Source organism: Salvia miltiorrhiza, chromosome 2 (genome assembly GCF_028751815.1).
Source record: "Salvia miltiorrhiza cultivar Shanhuang (shh) chromosome 2, IMPLAD_Smil_shh, whole genome shotgun sequence".
NCBI lineage: Eukaryota > Viridiplantae > Streptophyta > Magnoliopsida > Lamiales > Lamiaceae > Salvia > Salvia miltiorrhiza.
The window spans coordinates 50450456-50456809 of NC_080388.1; positions in this window are offsets into that span (position 1 = coordinate 50450456).

A 6354-nucleotide genomic window follows, 5' to 3' on the forward strand; every position below is an offset into this window, starting at 1 on the left:
ATGGTTGGTAATTGTCAGTACCCATATCACATCTCGTCTTTCCAATTCGTAGTAGGTGATCGTAATCAATAGGGATTCTCAGTCATGTCCTCATCTAATATGATAGGTACTGTAAGCAGAATGGTTCCGAATACCTGAAACTATAAGCTGATAGCTTTAATCGAATTATTAACATCATATACAAAGCATTTTGACCCCTGGTAAGTCTAATTATGAAGTTCATTGATGAATCATGAAAGTTATCCTCAAGTCATAGCTAGTGATAATCGAGGCTAGAAGTGAGTCTCAACTTATTAGGGATTAGCTAACTGGTTACATAAGTCATACTCATCGCTATAAGCAATATCATACTTAAACTATCATTGAATAAGGCAATAGTCGATTAGGTGCTCCGTCTCGTGTGAACAACCTGAATGAAGAACTATGCCTGCTTCAGTGATTCGTGCGTGGCACTCCGCTTGCACTGCTTTCATTGGATTCTCTTCCTCTTTCTTAGCTCTTCACCATTGCTATAGTGAAAGATAATTGAGTTTCTAGTTTGTATTGTTCTTCCTTGTAACAGTGATCATGCATTCTTAACGCATCTAAGTTCATTGAGATATCTAATCAATCAATAAAGCATAAAACTTGAATGTAAGCATCAGTACATTCATATAAAACGTGAACTTCTCAATGTTTTAAAATCATTACCACCTTCTTTCTTGCTGAGCATGACGATGTGATGAAGTGCTGAGCTTTTGTCGACTGACACTTTTATACTAATATCTAATCTAGGGCTAATTGGGTAACTCTTGGATTCAGAGCAAACGATCTGCTCTGATACCATTCTGTCACGACCGAACCTAATTAAGGATAATTAAATCGGGGAAACCGTGACTAAGGGAGGGAGATTAGAAGCGGGGATAGAAAGGGGGTGAATAAATAATGAAGGCTCGAAATCAAATCATTGTTAAGGAGGGACAATCATAAGATAACTGTTGTTTAGTCACAAGGACTCGATTAACTCGTGAGTTCGGATGAACCCGACTTAGCTTAAAGACATATTACTTGAGAGTATGCAGCGGAATAACATAATCTGATTACATGTATGAAGACATGTATCCAAGAGTCCATTTTAAACTCATGACAAAAGCTCCGCTCATCACTTCATCTTCATCAGCCATTTCTCAACCTGCACATTTAGAAATATATGCAGGGCTGAGTACAAAAGTACTCAGTGGGCACGTATGCCTAAATATACACATCATTGCGTAAAAACTATAAATTGTCATGCCATCATAAACAGTACAGCAAGGGAGTTTTAGCTAAAAGGTCCAAGCTTACTAAATTCATTTGTGATTCTTAAAGTTCGTCTGCAGACTAAGTTCTCTTGTAATCTATCATATCTGGAACTTTGTGCCGGAGAGGTGGCCACCTCTCACGGTCACTTGACCGGCCAACCCGCTAGATGACTCACGGTCACTGGTGTACACTAGCCCTGGCAGGATAGCTATCAACTGCTCAGGACCCGAATTCGATTGCATCATTGGCAAAGCCAAAGCAGATAGATATCATACTAAAATTTAAACATTTTATGGCAAGACAATACTTGAAATAACTTTAACTCAAAGATTTTATCATGAATTAACTTGCTTGAACGTAACATTTAAACTCATTTGATATATATGAAAGTAATGCCCACCTGATAGCAAAGCTTTGCTACAATTCAGTAACCCCTTGACTAGTTCTTACTCTTGCGCTTAACCTTTAATGCGAGAACATAAGGTCAAACCTTAACTCGATGAAAATTCTCAAATAAATGAGAATGCGTAAAATAAATATGCATGACTCATATTCCTTTAATTATTAATCTAACTATTGGATTAAAGCTCGTCTTATGATATCGGATTATTAATCTTAATTAATCCACCCTTCTTAGGATATTCTAGCCCGCTTACTAATTAATAACATCGTCTCAATTTATCAGTAATTAAAAATAATTGAGTCTAATTCATCGATTAACAAATCTATAATTAATCTCTACTTGGGCTCAATAGTTAAAGCAGTCCAAATTATTAAAAGAAGTCTAGCATTTTCAGCCCATCAGTCTGGGCCCAAATAATTAAATAATGCTAGCCCATTGCTAATCCATATAAGAATTCCTTAGCCCAAAAACAAAGAAGCCCAAATTACCATAATTTCGGCCCACTCCTCAAATAACTCTTAGGTCCAATCTAACAACCCATCTCCCATCTCTCTTCTCACATTCACGGCTGCACACGCAGCCTTCTCCTCTCACCTGAAAACTACCGCCGCGGGTGACCTTCTCCGGCGAGTCGTCGCCTGCCTTCGTCGGCTCTGCTTTCGCCCCTGACTCCACCCCTCTCTCTCTGTTTCTCCTCTGCGATTTCCCCTTCACATTTTACAAATTGAGCCCTAGCTCTTTTCTGGAGTCGCCGCCGTCACCTCGGCTCTGAAAATCCGGCGACATCGCCGCCTTCTGAAGTCCGACCCATCGTCTGTCCTCTTCTCTCGCCGTCTTCACCTTCCTCAGTCTCGACGAAGCAACCCAATCGAGCCCTAGGTTCCTTCGGCTCAGGCGACATCGCCGCCACTTCCCGGGCTCGATCACGCTTCAGATATTCTGGCGGAGTCGACGCCGTTCTTCGGTTTGTGCCGTCTCCTGAAAACTGGCGTCTCTCCTCTCACTTCACAGATGCGAGGTAGAAAGAAGGTGAGCCCTAATTTCCCAAATCAGAAATCGCCTCCACCGCCGTCACCGAGTAACCGGCGAGCGGGGCCGCTTCTGACGCCGTTCTGAGGTCCGACGAGGTCGGCTCCTTCCATCGCTGTCAGTGCTGGGTGAAGGCACCACGAATCACCGCTGTTGCTCTTCCGAGCTATGGTGAGGCCGACGCACCATCGTTTCTCCTCTCAATTCCGCAATTTCAGAAATACACAAACTCAAAAGAATTGAGCCCTAGCTTCTCTTTCCACAAGGCGTCGCCGCTCTGTGATTCGGTGAGAGTCATCGTCGACCTGTTATCGCGAAAGGCCGCTGCCTTACTCGACTTCGGGCGAGACAGTAAAAGCTTCACCATCGTTGCTTCCCCTCGGTTTGACGGAACAGGAAGTCACCCCTCTCCCGGTTTACAGAAACAGGTACAGCAAAGTACCTCTCCCCTTTCCCCAAAAATGCTAATTCAATTCAAACGCTATGGTTATTATGCAATATGAATCATCTTCACACCTTAGGGATTTCATGATTCTCGTGGAAGGGAAAGAGATTTCTAAAGCTATTGTTCATGAGTCTAGTGAGCTCTTGTTTTTCTATAATCTTGTGTTAGTGAAGTCTGTTGTTTCTATATGGGAAAAATGATTATGTTATTTATGCTTATTCTGAATTCTTTAGAAAATAACATACTTGTTGGATGATATGCAAACTGGATTCGAAATAAAGGAGCTTAGTATAGATACCTTGCAATTGTTTTGTGTTGGTAGCTGATGTTGTTGATTGGATTCAATGAGATGAAAGCTGAAACAGCAAATATTGTTTCTTGACAATTTCAGGAGGTACTAAAGAAGAATGGAGAAAATTCGAATCAAGACTTACCTCTCAAGGTTTGGCAACAGAAATCATCTTACTCTCTCTCAAATCTGGTGTCTAAAATCTGGTGTCTAAGGGAATGAATGAAGAGTGTTGTTGGCTGATATGTTTATTTGAAGGAGTGCATTAATGGCTATACTTGAGTAGTCTACTAAAATGGCTGATTTTGTTCCCACACGCATGCCTTCCCTTTTCTTTTCTTGATGTAGTAGGTAGGAAGTTTGGTTTGTTTTCTTGATGTAGTAGGTAGGAAATAGGGATGTAGTGAATAATAAGTTGTAAAGTTGTGATGTGATGAATAAAATAAATCATTCTCTGTTGGTAAATCTATATATGTTATTAATCTCGGGTCTTGCTAAAAATACAAAATACTCTAAAAATTCTCATATTTTGATTGTTGACTTCTCATCCATTAACATCGTGACTTGTAGAATAAATCTAAATTAAATCTGTAGATTTAATTCACTTCACAAGCTGAAATAAATCCACGACTCGAGTGATAAAGGTAAATACATAGAAATGATATTTCTATTGCAAGTAAAAAAAAAAAAATAACCTGACTTTACTAAGTCAGTTATAAATCTAAAATTATAAATTATTGACTGGCTCAATAATTCGATTGCGATCATAACATGCAATTGCATTAAATTCAAATATCTAGGCTAACTTAACAGGAAATTAATCACTGGATTAAAAATAACTGAGGATGCAATAATTTAAATATCGCATTTACTAATCTTAATCATAAAATAAAATAGCGGGCTACTACATACTACCCCCCTTAACAAAAATTTCGTCCCGAAATTTGCATATTATCGCACCAGTTCTGATATCTTTCTAGTATCTTACCTTCAAATTTTCATGTAGTTTCTTCTTATCCATGGTGTCTCCATGGATTTTCACCAAAGTGATGAACTCGTTTCTAAGCGGTTGCTCTTAACGATCCAAGATGTCTTTTGGCTTTTCTTCATAGCTCAAATTTGAGCTAAGGACCATTTCGTTTTGGGTGGATCACGTCATTTGGATCCAAAACATACTTCTTGAATTGGGATATGTGAAAAACATTGGACATTCTCATAACTTGGCGGTAACACCAATCTATAGGCTATTGGGCCTATTTTCTAAAATCTCATATGGTCGCACAAGTTGTGGTGTAATCTTTTCTTTACGTCAATCCTAGTTATTCCCTTGGAGGGTAATACTTTTAGGAAGACTTTGCCTCCTACTTTAAAATCTAACTTAGTTCGGCGCGTATCAGCATACGATTTCTGTCTATCTTGTGCTTATTTTATTCTTTATCTTAATATGACAAACTATCTCAATCATTTCGCCAGTCATATTTGGCCCTCAAATTATCCTTTCACCTATTTCATCTCAATAAAATGGTGATTTGCATTTTATTCCACATAATGCCGTATAAGACGCCATATCGACGTTTGCCTGATAACTATTGTTATAGGCAAACTCAATCAATGGTAACATTGATTCCTCACTCCCACCTCTATCTAGTTCTACTACTTTTAACATGTCTTCGAGAATCTGAATTGTTATCTCAAACTGTCCATCTGTTTGTGGGTGGAAGATAGCACTGAAATTAAATCTTGTGCCTAATTCCTTATGCAAGTTCATCTACAGTCTGGGTGTTCGAATCGTTGTTTGAAGTAATTGACACGGGCACGCCGTGCAACGCATAATTTTTCAGACATATAATTGGGCTAGTTTGTCTGATCCGTATGCGATCAGTATTGGTTCAAAACGAGCGCATTTCGTGAGTCACTCCACTATTACCTCTCTTGCAATGTGCTCCCACCTGCACTCTGAAATCTTCAATGGCTGTAACTTTTCATACAGTGTTTGGTGCAAGTTTTTTCACTTGTTGGCATGCTAGGAGTTTCTCAACAAGTGAAGCTATATCTTTCTTCATACCTTCCCACTAGAATTTGTCTATTCAAGTCTTGGTATATTTTGTGCTTCCCTGGTGGCTAGTATATGATGTGTCATGAGCCTCGCTCATTATCTCATCTTTGAGTTTCTCATAGTGTGGGATACACAATCTTTCTTCAATCATTAACGCAGCATCCAACGTCTAGTGGTAACGTCCAGGCTTGCCTATTCCTATTGATAATGTATTCTCTCCAAGGTCTCATTCTTTTTTTTTTTTTTTTTTTTTTGCATTATCAGCTTTCCTATAAAGTTGGGTGTTATTACCATCGTGGCAATAATCCTTTCTACAGATTCTAGTGGTTGAACCACTTCTAAATTCATTCTACTAAAATCTTTCATGGGTTCCTCTTCCTAAGTAAGGGGAGATCCCAACTTAAGTTGAGTTTTACGACTCAAGGAGTCGTCTACCTTGTTAGCTTTGCCTGGGTGGTAGTTAATACTACAGTCGCGGTCCTGCGCTAGTTCGAGCCATCTTTACTGTCTCATGTTAAGATCTTCTTGCTCGAAAAAGTATTTCAAACTTTTATGGTCTTTACTGCAGTTAATTCTAGTTTATGAGTTGGCTAGTTCAATTCATGTGGTTAATGCTATCGTGATGCGTATGTTGCCACTCTTCCTTCTTGCGTTAACATGCAACTAAGTACTCTCCTTGAACGCGTCTGTACAACCCACATATTCTTATCAGCTGTTGGAACAACTTACACTGGTGAGGTAGTTAACTTCTCCTTGAGCTCTTGAAATCTTTTCTCACATTTTTTTTTTTTTTTTTGTGCAAGAAAATTTGATTCCCTTCTAGGGTAACTGTGTCATTGACTTTGCTATTT